The sequence below is a fragment of the Pseudophryne corroboree genome, chromosome 9 (genome assembly GCF_028390025.1).
Source record: "Pseudophryne corroboree isolate aPseCor3 chromosome 9, aPseCor3.hap2, whole genome shotgun sequence".
NCBI classification, from domain to species: domain Eukaryota; kingdom Metazoa; phylum Chordata; class Amphibia; order Anura; family Myobatrachidae; genus Pseudophryne; species Pseudophryne corroboree.
The window spans coordinates 355,957,843-355,978,613 of record NC_086452.1 but is presented as its reverse complement, the minus strand read 5'-3'; the positions used below and the strand labels follow the sequence as shown (position 1 = coordinate 355,978,613).

General features: G+C 44.7%; 1 pseudogene; it reads left to right on the top strand.

The window, feature by feature from the left end:
- On the top strand, positions 1–119 carry LOC134963124 (5S ribosomal RNA; annotated as a pseudogene).
- Positions 120–20,771: the final 20,652 nt, after the last annotated feature.

Below are 20,771 nucleotides of genomic sequence, written 5' to 3'. Positions count from 1 at the left end.
ATCTACTCTCATACCACACTGAAGACGCCCAATGCCGTCCGATCTTGGAAGCTAAACAGTGTTGGGCTTGGTCAGTACTTGGTTGGGGGACCACCAGGGAATACCGAGTAGAATATAATCACTCTTTAGCCCCTGAGTCCCTGCCTAACATTGACAGCAAAATCACTGCGCTCGTCTTCCTTCAATTCTTTATTTGCTCACCTCTATTAACTTTGGTCTGGCACATTAATGCTATACCTATGATTTGTTGGCACAGATTATTTGCATGGACTCTAAAATTATCATTCTGGTAACCAGTTTGCTAGGTTGGCAGCTTGGGTCTGTGCAACTCTATTCAGGAGATTTTCCTGGTCATTATAAATTGTTATAATCTTTAGACCTAAGTACCTTATATTATATGTGTTTTGTTTGTCATTTTGGATACCACATTTTAATTATCTCTATTAAAAGTCACGTTTTAGATGTTCTACATATCCTGAATATCGCCATTCAGTCTTAAGAGTGCACCCACAAAAGAGTCTTACTTCTTCTCTAATGTATTTCTATAGGTCTCTGGAGTCATATGCAGGAGATTTAAGGACTAAGTCAGACCTGATCGCTCGCTGGGGTTTTTTGCACTGCTGCGAGCAGATAGTAGCCGCCTATAGGGGAGTGTATTTTTGCTTTGTAAGTGTGCGAACGCATGTGCAGCTGAGTGGTACAAAAAAGTTTTGTGCAGCTTCTGAGTTGCCCAGGACTTACTCAGCCGCTGCGATCACTTCAGCCTGTCCGGGGCCGGAACTGACGTCAGACACCTGCCATGCAAACGCTTGGACATGCCTGCGTTTTTCCAAACACTCCCAGAAAACGGTCAGTTGACACCCACATACGCCCTCTTCCTGTCAATCAACTTGCTATCGGCTGTGCGAATGGATTCTTTGTACAATCTATTGCCCAGCAACGATCAGCTTTGTACCCGTACGACGTGCCTGCGTATTGCAGTACATACGCATGCGCAGTTCTGACCTGATCGCAGCGCAGTGAAAAATCCTAGCGTGCGATCAGGTCTGAATGACCCTCTTAGACCGGAATCATTTGAGCAGTGGTCTCAGGCAAGATGGCGGAGCCTATGTCCCGGCGGCACTGGCTCCACATAAATTAAACAGCCTCTATTATCATTATGCCTTGGAACATGTCCTGACAGTCTAGATGAGTGATGCGCTGCAATGGAGCGACTGCGCTTGGTGCAGAAATTAGCTTTACCAGTTCTGCATATGACATGCTGAATTATTAATATCCTTGGCTCCTCGCTCTCCTTCATACCACACATTCAGTACTTTTCGCAGTCTTGCTGTTTCTATCTCAGAAATGTCTACAGGATCAGACCCTTTCTTACCCTTGTCTACCTTGTCTACAACCGCCTTACTTCCTTTCTTACCTCACACTCACTGCTTGACCCATTCCAGTCTGACTTCCGTCCTCTCCACTCCACTGAAACTGCCCTTACAAAAGTCTGCAATGACCTCAATGCTGCTAAATCTAAGGGCCACTACTCTCTACTTATTCCTCTTGATCTCTCTTCTGCTTTTGACACTGTGGACCACCCTCTCCTACTGCAAATCCTTCACTCCATTGGTCTGCGTAATACTGCCCTCTCTTGGCTGTCTTCCTACCTCTCTGACCGTTCATTCTCTGTCTTCTCTCATGACACCACCTCTCCCTCACTTCCACTAACTGTAGGTGTACCACAAGGTTCTGGCCTTGGTCCTCTTCTTTTCTCTCTCTATTTGTCCTCACTAGGTAAGCTCATTAGTTCTTTTGGTTTCCACTATCAACTCTATGTTGATGACACTCAAATCTATCTTTCCTCTCCAGACCTCTCCCCCGCTCTACTCACTCGTATCTCCAACTGTGTCTCTGCTATCTCTGTTTAGATGTCCCAGCACTTTCATAAACTTAACATGTCTAAGACCGACCTGATCATTTTCCCTCCCTCCCGCATAACCTCTCCTCCTAGAATCTCATTATCTATTGATGGCACTACTATCTCCTCTAGCCCCCAAGTGTGCTGTCTTTGAGTAATCCTTGACGCTTCCCTCTCCTTCAAACCACACATTCAGCACCTCTCGCAAACCTGCCGTTTTCATCTAAAAAAATATTTCCAGGTTCAGACCCTTTCTGACCCAGGATGCTTCTAAGACTCTTATCCACTCACTGGTCATCTCCAGACTGGACTTCTGTAATCTCCCCCTGACTGGCATTCCTGACAAATACCTCTCTCCACTCCAATCTATCCTCAATGCTGCTGTCAGGCTCATTTTCCTCACCAAATGCACTACATCCACCTCTCCTCTCTTACAAGACCTTCACTGGCTCCCCTTCTCTTTCAGAATCCATTTCAAGCTTCTCACACTCACTTACAAAGCCCTCACCCACTCCTCTCCCATCTACATCTCTGACCGTATCTCCCTTTACACTCCCACCCGTCCTCTTCGCTCTGCTAATGCACGCAGACTCTCCTGCCTACTGATTACTTCCTCCCACTCCTACCTCCAAGATTTTTCACGTGCTTCTCCATTTCTCTGGAATTCCCTACCTCTCCCCCTCAGACTCTCCACCTCTCTACAAAACTTCAAACTCTCAAGACCCACTTCTTCACCAATCCCAGCCAAATCTCATCCTAACCCTCTGTTCCATGTTCTCTATGTACCCCATCTGTGTCACCCCATCTGTCTACCCCTCCCCCTTAGAATGTAAGCTCTCACGAGTAGGGCCCTTTTCCCCTCATCCTTTTTCTTACTTTAATAATCTTCAACTGCACCAAATCCAGCAGTCTTCTGCCACCTGATACTTATTTCAGTGTCGTCTGCTGATGTAGCTATGTTTTTTTACCCTGTACTTGTCCTATATTGTCATCAACTGTAAGTTGCTGTTTTCCTGTTTTTGATTATGCGTTTATGTACTCTGTAATTGGGTGAGGCGGTACCCTTGTGGTGCCATATAAATAAAGGATAATAATAATAATAATAATAATAAATACCCTGGAGGCAACTAAGACCCTCATCCACTCACTGGTCATCTCCAGATTGGACTACTGTAACCCTGTTATCTGGCCTTCCATGTCTCTCCACTCTGATCTGTCCTCAATGCTGCTGCTCGGCTCATCTTCCTCTCCAAATGTACTACATCTGCCTCCTGCTCTCCTTTTCCTTCAGAACCCAATTTATACATCTCACACTCACTTACAAAAGCCCTCACCCAATCCTCTCCTATTTTAATCTCTGACCTTATCTCCCTTCACATTCCTACTTGCCTCCAAGATTTTTTACCTGCTGCTCCCTACCACTGGAACTCTCCTTATCTAACTTTCCATCTCTCTTTAAAACTTCCAACGAGCTTTCAAGACCCACTTATTTATCAAAGCCATCCAGCTCTTATCCTAACTCATTATTCCATAACCTATTGCTCTACACTTCTTGCTCACTGCCTGCCCCTCCCCTTTAGAATGTAAGCTCTCATGAGCAGGTCCCTCTTCCCTCATGTGCTTATCATCTAACCCATACTGCCTACAACAGCAACTAACCTTTGTGTGTTCTATTATGACCGCTGGTGCAGCAATATTTGTAAACAATGTCAAGGTTCTGTACTGTAATGCTGTCAGACCATCAAGCATTTTGTCTGGTATCCTCAGATAATGTCGATATCACAGGTATGCACTGTGAGATCTCTCACAGTGTATGTCACATGATATTGTTACACCACCCCTGGGGATGTGAATGAACAGGGAAAATGTCCGTTAATCAGCCATGTTAGGGCATGCACTGCCCGATGCGGCTGACCAGACACATAAAATATTGCATTGGATAGACATACTGGACAATCCGCAATGACTGATTGATATTTACGGATCGGTCGGCCACAAACATGCTGCAATTATTTGTCGAAATACAGATGCCGGAATCCTGACACTGAGCAGAATGCCGGCGCTGGCATCCCTAAGGAGATCACAATGCTGGGGACGGCAACCCGACAGCCAGGATCCGATTGCATCACTGCCGGCGTGCTGGAGCGGTAACCCATGGGGGTAGGCTGCGGGAAGGGGGTGTAGGTTTAGCTGAAAAGAGCCGGGGTAAGGGATAGTCTTCCCCAGGGATGGTTAGGGTTAGGTTGCGCTGGGGAGGGTTAGGTTTGGGGTTGGGGGTGTCACGATCCATGCAGTTTCTCCTCCATGCCTGGGGTGGCGCTCTCTGCTCTGGTGCTCAGCACTCTGCTCTGTATCTGCAGCTTGATTATCAGCTGTTACCACAGCTGTGAGCAGCACCTGAACTCACTACTTAGGCCAGCCACACAGGCTCCCTGTTGCCAGTTCATCGTGTCAAGGTTGTCTCAGTTCCTGGTCCTGGTTATGCTGGTCTCTACTGCTAAATTATCCATAGTACTGCCAGGTTCTACCACAGTGCTATCCTGAGATCCAGCTACAGTGCAATCCTGTTATCCTGCTACAGTGCATACTCTACCACAGTGCTATCCTGTGATCCAGCTACAGTGCAATCCTGTTATCCTGCTACAGTGCATACTCTACCACAGTGCTATCCTGTGATCCAGCTACAGTGCATACTCTACCACAGTGCTATCCTGTGATCCAGCTACAGTGCAGTCCTGTTATCCTGCTACAGTGCATACTCTACCACAGTGCTATCCTGTGATCCTGCTACAGTACAATCCTGTTATCCTGCTACAGTGCATACTCTACCACGGTGCTATCCTGTGATCCTGCTACAGTGCAATCCTGTTGTCCTGCTGCATTGCATGCTCTACCACGGTGCTATCCTGTGATCCTGCTACAGTACAATCCTGTTATCCTGGTATGTTGCACACTCTACCACAGTGCTATCCTGTGATCCAGCTACAGTGCAATCCTGTTATCCTGCTACAGTGCATACTCTACCACAGTGCTATCCTGTGATCCTGCTACAGTGCAATCCTGTTATCCTGCTACGTTGCATACTCTACCACAGTGCTATCCTGTGATCCTGCTACAGTGCAATCGTGTTATCCTGGTATGTTACATACTTTACCACAGTGCAATCCTGCAACCCTGCATTCCCTGTTCAAGTGCATCCTGCTATGGTGCAATATCCGCTACTGAACAATCCTATTGCAAAGTGCCTTCACAGTCCACAGTGTCTCTAGTATTTCCACAGTCTACACCATTTTCATGTACTCACAGTCTCCTGGCATCCCGTGTATTCACAGTCTCCTGGCATCCCATGTCCCCTTAGTTCTCCCTTTCATTTTGTGTTCTCCAATTATTCCTGGTTTATATTTATTGTTTACAGTTGTACACTGCTTTAATAAACTTGCTATTGTACCGTGAACATCAGTCCCTACTAATATGTTCTCACAAAGGAAAATCCAAATGGATTCTGACAGGGGGTATAGGCTGCAGTAAGGGAGGTTAGGGGGTGAGGGATAGCATGCTTACCCGACCCCTGACGGGATTCTAAACAACGGGATGCAACAGTCGGTATTCTGTCCATTTCAATCCTAACCCCCGAAACAGATCATTTGTTACATTTATTAATAACATTTCTCTTACGTCCTAGAGGATGCTGGGGTCCACATTAGTACCATGGGATATAGACGGGTCCACCAGGAGCCATTGGCACTTTAAGAGTTTGAGAGTGTGGGCTGGCTCCTCCCTCTATGCCCCTCCTACCAGACTCAGTTTAGAAATTGTGCCCGGAGGAGCCGGTCACAGCTAGGGGAGGTCTCCAGAGCTTTTCTAGTAAAATGTTATTTTAGAGTTTTTTATTTTACAGGGAGGCTGCTGGCAACAGCCTCCCTGAAACCAATGGTACAAAAATAAATGTCAACATGTAACATCAAGCGCCAAAATAAATGGAAAACTTCCCTTAGGTGTGGAAAATCCCGTAGCGGATATTTCTTTCTATTTTCCAGTTAGTGGTTTCTCCTTTCACTCTCAATATGGATGATACATGTAAAAGAATATAACAATACAATAGTGTAGTATGTCTATAATAGGTGATATTACACCCGAGTGGTAGGTTCTGAAGTAAGGGAATAGTGCAAATCCTTCACCATGGCTTCAAAAAACTTTCCTTTCAGTTAGGTGGCTAATTTCAGGTATGCATACCCCAACTCACAGGTAAGATGTTTTTTTCAAACATAAAAAGGTATCTTTAAGCGGATGTATTAGATCCCCAAGAACAACTGTCTTAGCAGGCGTACCCCAACTCACAGCAAATGGTGATATATCAAACACATAAAGGTTTCTTTCTGAAGTGACAGGAGATGACAGCGTACCCCAACTCACAATTCAGGTGATTTTCGTAAGCATGTAAAGGTTTCTTTCAATGTCCAGGAAAAAACCAAACAATGGATAAAAAAGTCCAATGAATTTATTCCATAAAAGATACACCCCAAACTGGTTAACAAAAGGGGGAAACAAAAATGTCCATAAAACATATAAAATTACAAGGAGCAATGTTGCATGGTCTCACCCAGGGAAACAGGCTTCTGGTTTCCAAACACTTGAAAAGTCGGATTCCGGAATGTCCCACTAATTCAAGGCTTCCAGAGTTCAGAATCCAAAAGGGGAGACCAGGCAGTACATAAAAAAGTGGTCAGCTCCTGTCTGCAACCAACGCGTTTCGATCTCTCCAGGAGATCTTTATCAAGGCATGCAGACTAGGAGCCATGTGCTGGAATTTATACCAAACATCTACCTGATACAGGAAGTGAGGTCACGGGTTGAATTAGCCCTCTTTATGTCCTTTTTAAATGATTCAATCGTTTTTGATATCAGCCCAGAGTGTTCATAAATCCACTCTGAGTCTAATTTATCCTGAGAAAAACATTTTTAGCTTACTAGTAGCCTCAAATGTGCGTTTAAACCCTACGGCGGAACCGGAAGTGTCCCGTCGTGGAACGCACCATGGAACGCACAATTCCATCTTGCTTCCGGTGGAAACGGAAGTGTCTGGACGCTAGAGCTAATTTCATTGCGCTCCCTAACGGGAACGGAAATGCCGGCCGCTGGAACGCATATGCGTTTCACTGAAAGCTCAAGTGACACAATACTTTCACAGTGAGCAGACCCTTATACGTTCCACTCCAAAAACGTGAAGTGGAACGCATAAAACTTTTAAAGGATCATTTAGAAAGGCTTTTCAACCCCTTCACAGTGGATCAGAATATTTATATACACTCATCTATATATAAGTTAAACAATAATTGAACATATATACAATACATAGGCCTTCCAAAAATTGATAAATATAACAAAAAGCCCATCATTCCGTCAGCAGGTCCTGAGTATTCCATCAAGAACTTATTTCATAATGAGTCCATACAGTTTTCATATTTATATATGTGACTGAGGAAAAAAACAAAAAGCAATCAGTGAATATAGCAAACAATGTTTTACAAAAACCATTTGGTCTCGAAATCACTGCTAAGACCACTGGGTATAAGGGTTTTGTAATTAAAAATAAGAGACATTTCTTTCTTTGCCAGTTTACTGGCAATGTCTTACCCCTCAAGGTAAGTATAGGGGAACATTTGAGGAACATTAAAAATGGTCTCGAAACACATGCCCTTTCTCTTCATTTTAAACAAGTACATCAATGTTCACCCACTCATATTACTGGTTTTTATGGCCTATCCATTATTGAACAGGATATTAGGAATAAAGACATTGCCAGTGAACTGGCAAAGAAAGAAATGTCTCTTATTTTTAATTACAAAACCCTTATACCCAGTGGTCTTAACAGTGATTTCGAGACCAAATGGTTTTTGTAAAACATTGTTTGCTATATTCACTGATTGCTTTTTGCTTTTTTCCTCAGTCACATATATAAATATGAACTCTGTATGGACTCATTATGAAATAAGTTCTTGATGGAATACTCAGGACCTGCTGACGGAATGATGGGCTTTTTGTTATATTTATCAATTTTTGGAAGGCCTATGTATTGTATATATGTTCAATTATTGTTTAACTTATATATAGATGAGTATATAAATATTCTGATCCACTGTGAAGGGGTTGAAAAGCCTTTCTAAATGATCCTTTAAAAGTTTTATGCGTTCCACTTCACGTTTTTGGAGTGGAACGTATAAGGGTCTGCTCACTGTGAAAGTATTGTGTCACGTGAGCTTTCAGTGAAACGCATATGCGTTCCAGCGGCCGGCATTTCCGTTCCCATTAGGGAGCGCAATGAAATTAGCTCTAGCGTCCAGACACTTCCGTTTCCGCCGGAAGCAAGATGGAATTGTGCGTTCCATGGTGCGTTCCACGACGGGACACTTCCGGTTCCGCCGTAGGGTTTAAACGCACATTTGAGGCTACTAGTAAGCTAAAAAAAAAATTCTCAGGATAAATTAGACTCAGAGTGGATTTATGAACACTCTGGGCTGATATCAAAAACGATTGAATCATTTAAAAAGGACATAAAGAGGGCTAATTCAACCCGTGACCTCACTTCCTGTATCAGGTAGATGTTTGGTATAAATTCCAGCACATGGCTCCTAGTCTGCATGCCTTGATAAAGATCTCCTGGAGAGATCGAAACGCGTTGGTTGCAGACAGGAGCTGACCACTTTTTTATGTACTGCCTGGTCTCCCCTTTTGGATTCTGAACTCTGGAAGCCTTGAATTAGTGGGACATTCCGGAATCCGACTTTTCAAGTGTTTGGAAACCAGAAGCCTGTTTCCCTGGGTGAGACCATGCAACATTGCTCCTTGTAATTTTATATGTTTTATGGACATTTTTGTATCCCCCTTTTGTTAACCAGTTTGGGGTATATCTTTTATGGAATAAATTCATTGGACTTTTTTATCCATTGTTTGGTTTTTTCCTGGACATTGAAAGAAACCTTTACATGCTTACGAAAATCACCTGAATTGTGAGTTGGGGTACGCTGTCATCTCCTGTCACTTCAGAAAGAAACCTTTATGTGTTTGATATATCACCATTTGCTGTGAGTTGGGGTACGCCTGCTAAGACAGTTGTTCTTGGGGATCTAATACATCCGCTTAAAGATACCTTTTTATGTTTGAAAAAAACATCTTACCTGTGAGTTGGGGTATGCATACCTGAAGTTAGCCACCTAACTGAAAGGAAAGTTTTTTGAAGCCATGGTGAAGGATTTGCACTATTGCCTTACTTCAGAACCTACCACTCGGGTGTAATATCACCTATTATAGACATACTACACTATTGTATTGTTATATTCTTTTACATGTATCATCCATATTGAGAGTGAAAGGAGAAACCACTAACTGGAAAATAGAAAGAAATATCCGCTACGGGATTTTCCACACCTAAGGGAAGTTTTCCATTTATTTTGGCGCTTGATGTTACATGTTGACATTTATTTTTGTACCATTGGTTATTGTCTAGAGAGGGGTGTTCTCTCAGTTGTCATACATCACTCAGCAGCCAGGGGCGCCTTAGACAGATCCAATCCTCTTTTCATTTACAGCTTCCCTGCAACGTGGGACTAAGGGGGGGAGTAGTGTCCGCCCTGTGGGGTCTGAGCCACTTACTCCGCTGACAGGACACTGAGCTCCTGAGGGGATAGATCGTTCCCCGCCACAGGGGATCGCTCACCCCAGCAGCATGCTGCCACCCCCTTACAGAGCTGAAGATTGTGGCAAGTAAGACAGCGACCCCCCTAGCAAGCGGGGGGCCGGTGTGTAGATGGCGGCAGCAGGGTAGGAGCGCAGTATTAACTGCGCTCTGGGATGGCTCAGCGGTACATAGTGTGGCGCGGTGAGGGGCGCCCTGGGCCAGCGCTTACACCCTACACTGGTCACAAAGCCTGTCGGGGGTCCCAGGATCTCAGCCAGTATCAATCCTCAGGCCAGTATAATCAGATGAAGAGCGGGAAGACAGCGCCATTTTGGGGGCGGAGCTTCTCAGAGCGGACCCAGTAGCGTTCAGCGCCATTTTCCTGCCTGCAAAGCGCTGATCAGGAGAAAGAAGGTCCCTCCACAGCAACTCCAGCTATCTCTCACGGTACCAGGGGGTTGTAGAAGGGGGGGGAGGCTGCAATACGACTGTGTATCCTATTAAGGTGCACAGTCAGCGCTGACAAGGGGTCTCCCTTTGGTTAAAAATGCTGTGTGTGGGTTGTCTCCAATCTCTGTGTCTCTCTTGCCATTCTTGGGGGTGAACTCTGTCTGCCCTCCCCTCTGTGTGTGTGGAGTGTTTTGTGGTCTCCTTTAGCTATGTCCAGGGACACTGTGTCATATGCTGCGGAGGATATGTCCTCCCAGGATGATCCATTCCATGTAATCAGGATAGCATTGGTTTAGCACAGATTCCAGCAAGGGAACCTGAGTGGTTTTCCTCTATCAAATCTTGGATTTCTCAGATTTCAGATAGGGTTGCAAGTAATGAATCCGCAACCCAGGTATTACAGAACTCTATGGCTGTATGGCCCGATTCTGGTACCTCAGGACACTCCGCTATATACCCCCACAAATGTGCGCTTGTTCATGTCATGCAAGATGACACGGATACCGATTCTGATACCACAGACGGTACTGGGGATGTGTTGTGGGGGTCTGCCTCTCTTGCAAAGGGGGTGCAATTGATGATAAAGGCTATCAGGGATGTGTTGAATATTAATGATACCACACCTGAGCAGGTTGAGGAGGCTTTTTTAACTGAAAATAAGAAAGCCTCGCTAACCTTCCCTGCATCAAAGGAATTAAATGCTATATTTGAGAAAGCATGGGAAAACCCGGAGAAAAAATTCCAGATCCCTAAAAGGGTCCAGGTGGCGTTCCTTTCCCTGAGGAGGATAGGAAAAAATGGGAAAGCCCGCCAATTGTTGACGCATCTGTGTCCAGACTCTCAAAAAAGGTGGTTTTGCCTGTTCCGGGATCTACCGCCTTAAAGGAGCCGGCTGATCGAAAGATTGATAATACACTTAAATCAATGTACACAGCTTTGGGGGACATATTACATCCCACTATTGCTAGTGCATGGCTTGCAAAAGCTATAGTAAAATGGTCAGGCACCTTGCTTGAGGATTTGGATACAATGGATAAGGGTGATGTTGAATTGTTTTTGCGTAACATTCTCAATTCAGCAGGTTTTATGGTAGAATCCATGAAAGACCTGGGTTCCATGGCTGCGGGGATCTCTTCCATGTCTGTTTCAGCTCGTCGGGGACTGTGGCTGCGCCAGTGGTCAGCCGACACGGAATCCAGGAAAAGTGTGGAGTTCCTACCCTACACAGGTCAGGCTACCCGCTACGGTGGGTAAGTCTCCGTTCCTTCCCTCAGCTGCACTTGCTTCGAAGAAATCCTTCTCTTCATCAGCATCGCAGTCCTTTCGGCCTAACAAGCCTAGAAAGGCCAAGCCGTCCAATACCTTCTTTAGGGGAGGTCGAGCTAAATCCAAGAAACCTGCTGCGGCAGGTTCCCAGGAAACTAAGCCTGCTTCCAGTACGCCGAAGTCCTCCGCATGATGGTGGACCGCGAGGCCTGGATGTGGGGCCAGTGGGAGCGAGGCTCAGGCAGTTCAGTCACGTCTGGGTATCGTTCAGCCTGGAGATATTGTGTCCCAGGGATACAGGTTGGAATTTCAAAATCTCCCTCCTCACCGATTTTTCAAATCAGGCTGGCCAGCTCTGGTGGCGGACAGGACTGTCCTACAAGCAGCGGTTCAGAAGTTGGTGGAGGCACAGGTCATTGTGCCAGTGCCTCCTCATTCGCAAGCCATGGGTTACTATTCGAACCTTTTCGTGGTACCGAAACCGGATGGTTCGGTCAGGCCCATTCTGAACCTAAAATCACTGAACCCTTTTGAAGGAGTTCAAGATCAAAATGGAGTCTCTCAGGGTGGTGATATCAGGTCTGGAAGAGGGGGAATTCCTAGTGTCCCTGGATATCAAGGATGCGTACCTCCACATTCCGATTTGGCTACCGCATCAGGCTTATCTCCGTTTTGCATTACTGGACTGTCATTTCCAGTTCCAGGCCCTGCCATTCGGCCTCTCTACAGCAACAAGTGTCAGGCTCCGGAGCCTTACCTCCGACGGGTGCTCCAGCGGGTTACCATCCCGCTGGTTGGCACGGCTGTGGCGGCAGGGAGCTGCTGGCGGCGGGTCCTTCTGGACGGATGTGCGGCTGCCATGGGCCGGGGGCCGAGGGTCTGGAGAGCCGGGTGCTGCGGCGGGGATCGCTGCGGTAAGGTCCTCTAGTGGAGACACAGTAAAGTGTGTCAGAGACAGAAGCTGGCTAAAGCTGTGTGCTAACAGCTAAGTATGTCTCCCGTGCTGGGGGCAGCCATGTTGGAGACCAGAGTATTACCAATGAAGTTCCCAATCTGTGTCCAGCCAATCCTGCATGTTCTCCCCTTACAAAAGGGGGCTGGCTCAGAGGGAGAGTGACAGTGCTTCATGTTACCTCCTTGTGAAAGGTTCTCCAGCTCTGTGCTCCCAGGTTACTTCTGGTTCCCTGGTCCTGGTTGCTCTCATCCATCGGTTACCTAAACGCTGCTGCAGTCCTGCTGTCTAAGTCCGTTGCCACTCGTGGAAGCGTTCACGGGGTCCCAGGTCATAGAGGAGCTCCAGGTGCTAACGGCGGTTCCCACAGATGTCTACATTTCTTCAGAGTCCAAGTTCTTTGGCCTCGTCTTTCAATTACAAACCACAGTCTTCATTTCTTCAAAGTCCAAGTTCTTCAGCCTCATCTTTTAATCATAAAACACAGTCTTCAGTTCTTCTTTACCGGAGTTCTTCAGCTTCACTCTTCAAGTCATTTAACCATAGACTCTAATTCTTCCAGTTTCTTCAATTGCTCCAATATTCGTGTACAGCCTGATTATTCATTAAAACTACAGTTATCTTCCTACGAAGTCCTCCTTTTCTTTACGCCCTCCAGCCAACGTTAACACTTAGTTAGGCTTCCACCCCTTGAGGAGGAATTACATTCAGCCACCTCGTTTACTCTCCTCACAGGTAGCTGTCCCTTCAGCCAAAACTCGGTTGTCGGAACCCCAACTTACGCCGAGCGTGACACCAAGGGTGTTCACCAAGGTGATGGCAGAGATAATGGTTCTACTCCGAAAACAGGGGGTGAACATCATTCCGTATCTAGACGATCTACTGATAAAAGCATCGTCCAAGAGGGAGCTGTTGCAGTCCATTGTACTCACGACCCACCTACTCAGAGTCCACGGTTGGATTCTGAACCTTCCAAAATCTCATTTGGAACCAACCCGGAGGTTGTTTTTTCTGGGGACGATCCTCGACATGGAAGTGCAGAGGGTGTTTCTTCCACAGGAAAAGGTGTTGGTGATACGGACAATGGTCCGGAATGTCCTGAAGCCAGCCCGGGTGTCGGTTCATCAATTCATTCGCCTTTTGGGAAAGATGGTGTCCTCTTACGAGGCTCTCCAGTACGGGAGGTTCCATGCTCGGGCCTTCCAACTGGATCTCCTGGGCAAGTGGTCAGGATCTCATCAACACATGCACCAGAGAATTCGTCTGTCGACAAGGGCGAGGCTTTCACTCCTCTGGTGGCTCCAATTGTCTCACCTTCTGGAGGACCGCAGGTTCAGGATTCAGGACTGGGTCCTTCTAACCACGGATGCGAGCCTCCGGGGCTAGGGCGCAGTCACTCAAGGGGAAACCTTCCAAGATAGGTGGTCAAGTCTGGAAGCCAGCCTGCCGATCAACATCCTGGAACTAAGAGCCGTCTACAACTGTCTTCTTCAGGTGGCCCATCTTCTAAGAAATCGGGCCATTCAAGTACAGTCGGACAATGTAACGACGGTGGCTTTCATAAACCGACAGGGCGGAACAAAGAGCAGAGCTGCGATGGCAGAGGCGACAAGAATCATCCTCTGGTCAGAAAAACACGCTTTGGCACTCTCTGCAATCTTCATTCCGGGGGTGGACAACTGGGAAGCAGACTTCCTCAGCAGACACGATCTCCATCCGGGGGAGTGGGGTCTCCATCCGGAGGTGTTCAAGAAAATAACAGACCTTTGGGGGTTACCCCAAATAGACATGATGGCCTCTCTTCTCAACAAGAAGCTTCGGCGGTATTGTTCCAGGTCGAGGGACCCACAAGCTGTGGCGGTGGACGCCCTAGTGACTCCGTGGGTGTTCCAGTCGGTGTACGTGTTTCCTCCACTTCCACTCCAAGAGTTCTAAAACTCATAAGGAGAACAAGAGTTCAGGTGATCCTCATTGCTCCGGCTGGCCAAGAAGGGCTTGGTACGCGGATCTTCTGGATCTACTGCTAGAAGAGCAGAGGCCTCTTCCTCTTCGGGAGGACCTGCTGCAGCAGGGGCCGTTCGCTTATCAAGACTTACCGCGGCTACGTTTGATGGCATGGAGGTTGAACGCCAGATATTAGCTCAGAAGGGCATTCCGAACAAGGTTATTCCTACCCTGATACAGGCTAGGAAAGGAGTAACATCTAAACTTAACCATCGTATTTGGAAAAAATATGTATCTTGGTTTGAGTCCAAGAAGTTTCCTACGGTGGAGTTTCAACTGGGACGATTTCTCCTCTTCCTGCAAGCAGGTGTGGATATTGGCCTGAGGTTGGGATCCGTAAAGATCCAGATTTCGGCCCTATCCATTTTCTTCCAGAAACAGCTGGCTTCCCTCCCGGAGGTTCAGACCTTTTTGAAGGGGGTTCTGCATATCCAGCTTCCCTTTGTTCCGCCTACGGCACCATGGGATCTTAACGTGGTGCTGCAGTTTCTCCAATCGGATTGGTTCGAGCCTCTACAGGAGGTTGAGGTCAAGTTTCTCACATGGAAGGCTGTCACTTTGTTGGCCTTAGCTTCTGCTAGACGTGTGTCGGAGCTGGGGGCTTTGTCTTGTAAGAGCCCCTACTTGATCTTCCATGTAGATAGAGTTGAGCTTCGGACACATCAGCAGTTCCTTCCGAAGGTTGTGTCGGCATTTCATATCAACCAACCTATTGTGGTGCCAGTTGCTGCTGACTCCTCAATTTCATCAAAGTCCTTAGATGTTGTAAGGGCTCTGAAAATCTATGTGAAGAGGATTACTAGTCATAGAAAATCGGACTCTGTTTGTCCTGTATGATCCCAAGAAACTTGGGTGTCCTGCTTCTAAGCTGACAATCTATCACTGGATCAGGTTCACTATCCAGCATGCGTGTTCTACGGCAGGATTGCCGTGTCCTACGTCTGTTAAGGCCCACTCTACTCATAAGGTGGGTTCTTCCTGGACAGCTGCCTGGGGGAGATGCAGTCAGTTTACCTCCAATCAAAATCCTGACGGTCGAAATCACGACAGCAATTGACCGACGGTCAAAATCCCGACAAGGTCAAAATCTCGACATGGACAAAATACCGACATTTAAAATACCGACAAGGTCAAAATACTGACATGTAAACTGCCGACAGGTCAAAATGCTAACATGGGTTTTTAATGATTTTTTCAATGAAGCCGACTTGTTCATACTTTACCATCCCAGTGGACCTGGAGGGGGAATATAATAGTGTGCCGAGCGGGAGCCATGCGAGGGGACGCGGTACACTTATATGGTGTCCATGTCGGCCTATGTCGACATACACACAAAAACCAATGAAAAACGCATGTCGGTATTTTAACCTGTCGGCATTTTACATGTTGGTATTTTGACCTTATCAGTATTTTAAATGTCGGTATTTTGTCCATGTCGGGATTTTGACCGTCGGGATTTTGATTGGAGGTATTTTATACCGCTCCCGCCCGGGGTGTCTTGGCTTTACAGCTTTGCCGAGAGGCTACTTAGTTGGGATCGAACACGTTTGCTAAATTCTACAAGTTCGATACCTTGGCCGCTGAGGAACTGAAGTTTGGTCAATCAGTTCTGCAGGAGCCTCCGCGCTCTCCCTCCCGTTCTGGGAGCTTTGGTACAGCATTTTATTTATATTATTTATTTACAAGAAGAGAAGAAAGACTCTATGTTGGGGCACTCTTAATCAAAAATTAGACATCTAAAACGTAACTTTTAATAATTATATATAAAAATTAATTAAAGTGACATGGTTTATAAGTTTATACAAAACAATTATGTCAATTTTGACAAAATAAATATAGTAATGAACGCCTTGGTGAAAAATATTTGTAGTAAAATGAAAGATGGTCTATCTGTAAGATATAACAAATTATATATTTTTAGATCCCAACAGGAGATGTGCTTTGGTTACCTCCGCGTTATGATTGCTTTCAAGTGAAAAAGAGAGGGGGGTCAATATAATATGACAAATTAAATAAATTAAATAATTAAATAATTGAAATGTTGCCTATAAGGGTTACTTTACACCTACTGCTCTATGTTTAGGCAGCCGTGTACCCAGAAAGGCTTTTACTGGGTAAATATGGTATCATTCGACTTATGCTACAAGCAAAGAAGTCTATAAATGATGGATATGTGCTGACAAAGCAGAATGTGTATAATAAAGAAATCTGTTAATAGAAGTAATTTATGCAGAGTAGAATATTACATATATACTTTATTAGGTAAGAGGACCCTGAATTAAATAGTAAGAAAAGATTAGGTAAAGAAAAAAGAAGATGAGGTTATGAGAGGGGGTGTCTTACTTCTGCTGTTCAGCTGGGTTGTTTACTGCACCTGGTGTTCGCTGCTGGTCCCCCAGGCAGTTACTGACCAGGCCTGCCACAGATTTGCTTCCAAGATCGAACGGGATCAGGCGTATCCTGTGGAGTATGGCCGTAATCTGCTGAATGAGAGAGTATGACTACCAAGATGCTTCTGCTGTCCAGGTTAGTGGATGAGAGAGCATGAAAATTGTAGACTGTATATTAGGGAGAACATATGGAAATAATTTTATGCTAATATTGCTGATAGAACATGTACTTTCAATGATCTCTTTACAATTATTGGCCTATAATAGATTGATTCCCAATTTGTACAGTGAAGAGTACTATTGATTACACATAGATGCACATTATCACAGTAAAAGGTGAAGAGAAATTTGAGAACAAAATAGCTTAATGAGTATAAAGCATAAAAATGCTGATAAACAGAGAGGTACTTGAAAGGTGATAGTTAAATATTGCTTAATGATCACATAGATGTATCACTAGTAAATGTCAATAAAATAAGATTATTAGTATGCAAAAAAAGGGTACATTTATCTTGTTTTGCTTTGTAACAGACATGTGCCTCTAATATAGAGGTTAGGCTATCACCTGGTCAAGAAAAGGAATGCATAGTTGTACTAAGGATATTATACTCTCACAACCAATTGATGCATATATTCACATAGCTTAGTAACCAAGAAGCATTTTTTTAAATGATAGCAGTTGGGAGAAAGATGTTTAAGGATCTTGTTGCCCAAGATGACCAGTGAACAAGCCTATCCTAAAGGTGAAACGGTCCGTCTGGTTTACTAAGTGGGATTCAGTGGGACTGCGCAGCCCACCCCCAGAGAAGGAACACTTTGGTCTAGTAAGCGCCCTTTTTGGGCAACAAGATCCTTAAACATCTTTCTCCCAACTGCTATCATTTAAAAAAATGCTTCTTGGTTACTAAGCTATGTGAATATATGCATCAATTGGTTGTGAGAGTATAATATCCTTAGTACAACTATGCATTCCTTTTCTTAACCAGGTGATAGCCTAACCTCTATATTAGAGGCACATGTCTGTTACAAAGCAAAACAAGATAAATGTACCCTTTTTTTGCATACTAATAATCTTATTTTATTGACATTTACTAGTGATACATCTATGTGATCATTAAGCAATATTTAACTATCACCTTTCAAGTACCTCTCTGTTTATCAGCATTTTTATGCTTTATACTCATTAAGCTATTTTGTTCTCAAATTTCTCTTCACCTTTTACTGTGATAATGTGCATCTATGTGTAATCAATAGTACTCTTCACTGTACAAATTGGAAATCAATCTATTATAGGCCAATAATTGTAAAGAGATCATTGAAAGTACATGTTCTATCAGCAATATTAGCATAAAATTATTTCCATATGTTCTCCCTAATATACAGTCTACAATTTTCATGCTCTCTCATCCACTAACCTGGACAGCAGAAGCATCTTGGTAGTCATACTCTCTCATTCAGCAGATTACGGCCATACTCCACAGGATACGCCTGATCCCGTTCGATCTTGGAAGCAAATCTGTGGCAGGCCTGGTCAGTAACTGCCTGGGGGACCAGCAGCGAACACCAGGTGCAGTAAACAACCCAGCTGAACAGCAGAAGTAAGACACCCCCTCTCATAACCTCATCTTCTTTTTTCTTTACCTAATCTTTTCTTACTATTTAATTCAGGGTCCTCTTACCTAATAAAGTATATATGTAATATTCTACTCTGCATAAATTACTTCTATTAACAGATTTCTTTATTATACACATTCTGCTGTGTCAGCACATATCCATCATTTATAGACTTCTTTGCTTGTAGCATAAGTCGAATGATACCATATTTACCCAGTAAAAGCCTTTCTGGGTACACGGCTGCCTAAACATAGAGCAGTAGGTGTAAAGTAACCCTTATAGGCAACATTTCAATTATTTAATTATTTAATTTATTTAATTTGTCATATTATATTGACCCCCCTCTCTTTTTCACTTGAAAGCAATCATAACGCGGAGGTAACCAAAGCACATCTCCTGTTGGGATCTAAAAATATATAATTTGTTATATCTTACAGATAGACCATCTTTCATTTTACTACAAATATTTTTCACCAAGGCGTTCATTACTATATTTATTTTGTCAAAATTGACATAATTGTTTTGTATAAACTTATAAACCATGTCACTTTAATTAATTTTTATATATAATTATTAAAAGTTACGTTTTAGATGTCTAATTTTTGATTAAGAGTGCCCCAACATAGAGTCTTTCTTCTCTTCTTGTAAATACCTTAAAATTACTGACTCTGGGAGCACCACCGACTAGTAATTGTCACACTCTGTGTACATCATCAGTTTAAAGTCGGTCACAGACCAAGAACCCTTTTTAGGTCTAGGTCTGCACGAATAACCTGTTGCGGAACTATCCCTATAAGATTTATCTTAGCTTTGGTACAGCCTATGGTTCTAATGTGGACCCCAGCACCCTCTAGGACGTAAGAGAAAATAGGATTTTAATTACCTACCGGTAAATCCTTTTTTCGTAGTCCGTAGAGGATGCTGGGGTCCACATTAGTACCATGGGGTATAGACGGGTCCACTAGGAGCCACTGGCACTTTAAGAGTTTGAGAGTGTGGGCTGGCTCCTCCTTCTATGCCCCTCCTGCCAGACTCAGTCTAGAAATTGTGCCCGAGGAGACGGACAACTTCGAGAGAAGGATATTACACAGATAGTGGCGAGATTCACACCAGCTCACACATACAAGGCAAACCAAGCTAACTAGCTTGAAACATCAGCAACAGCTGAACAATGGCCCTCATTCCGAGTTGTTTGCTCTCTAGCTGCTTTTAGCAGCAGTACAAACGCTAAGCCACCGCCCTCTGGGAGTGTATCTTAGCTTAGCAGAAGTGTGAACGAAAGGATCGCAGCGCTGCTACAAAAAAAGATTGTGCAGTTTCAGAGTAGCTCGAGACTTACTTCTAGCTAACGATCACTTCTGATTAGTTCCCGTTTTGACGTCACAAACATGCCCTGCGTTCGGCCAGCCACGCCTTCGTTTCCCCAGCCACTCCTGCGTTTTTATCCGACATGCCTGCGTTTTTTCCAACACTACCCAAAAACGGTCAGTTACCACCCAGAAACACCCACTTCCTGTCAATCACTCTGCGGCCAGCAGTGCGACTGAAAAGCGTCGCTAGACCTTGTGTGAAACTGCATCGGCTTTTGTGAAAGTACGTCGCGTGTGCGCACTGCGCCTCACACGCATGCGCAGAAGTGCCGCTTTTTTACCTAATCGCTGCGCTGCGAACGAAAGCAGCTAGCGATCAACTCGGAATGAGGGCCAATATTACTTAACCAAGTAATAAAACAGTACTAAACCGAGAACTAAGCAGTACTGGACAAAGTAACCACTGCAGGATCACGAAGCGCTAGGCGGGCGCCCAGCATCCTCTACGGACTACGAGAAAAGGATTTACCGGTAGGTAATTAAAATCCTATTTTTTTCTCACTAAAGCACTGTTCTGCTTTGTTAATTTATATCTTATTATGTGTGACTTTTGTGTGTTTTAATATTTTGATACTTTATTTATATGAAAATAACAGATAATAAACTTTACTGACCTACAAGTGAGAGAACTTGTTCTTCAAGTACTTAAAAACAAGGTTGTGGATGCCAAATTAAAGGAAAAAACTTGTTATTTAAGTGAATGCTATTCATGTAGGCCCCAAGGTTCTCTTAATGAAGAGCCTTCTCCCTGTATGCATGTTGCAGATTTAGGGGGTCATTCCGAGTTGTTCGCTCGTTATTTTTGTCTCGCAACGGAGCGATTAGTCGCTAATGCGCATGCGCAATGTCCGCAGTGCGACTGCGCCAAGTAAATTTGCTATGCAGTTAGGTATTTTACTCACGGCATTACGAGGTTTTTTTCTTCGTTCTGGTGATCGTAATGTGATTGACAGGAAGTGGGTGTTTCTGGGCGGAAACTGGCCGTTTTATGGGAGTGTGTGAAAAAACGCTACCGTTTCTGGGAAATGCGGGAGTGGCTGGAGAAACGGAGGAGTGTCTGGGCGAACGCTGGGTGTGTTTGTGACGTCAAACCAGGAACGGCAAGCACTGAACTGATCGCACTGGCAGAGTAAGTCTCGAGCTACTC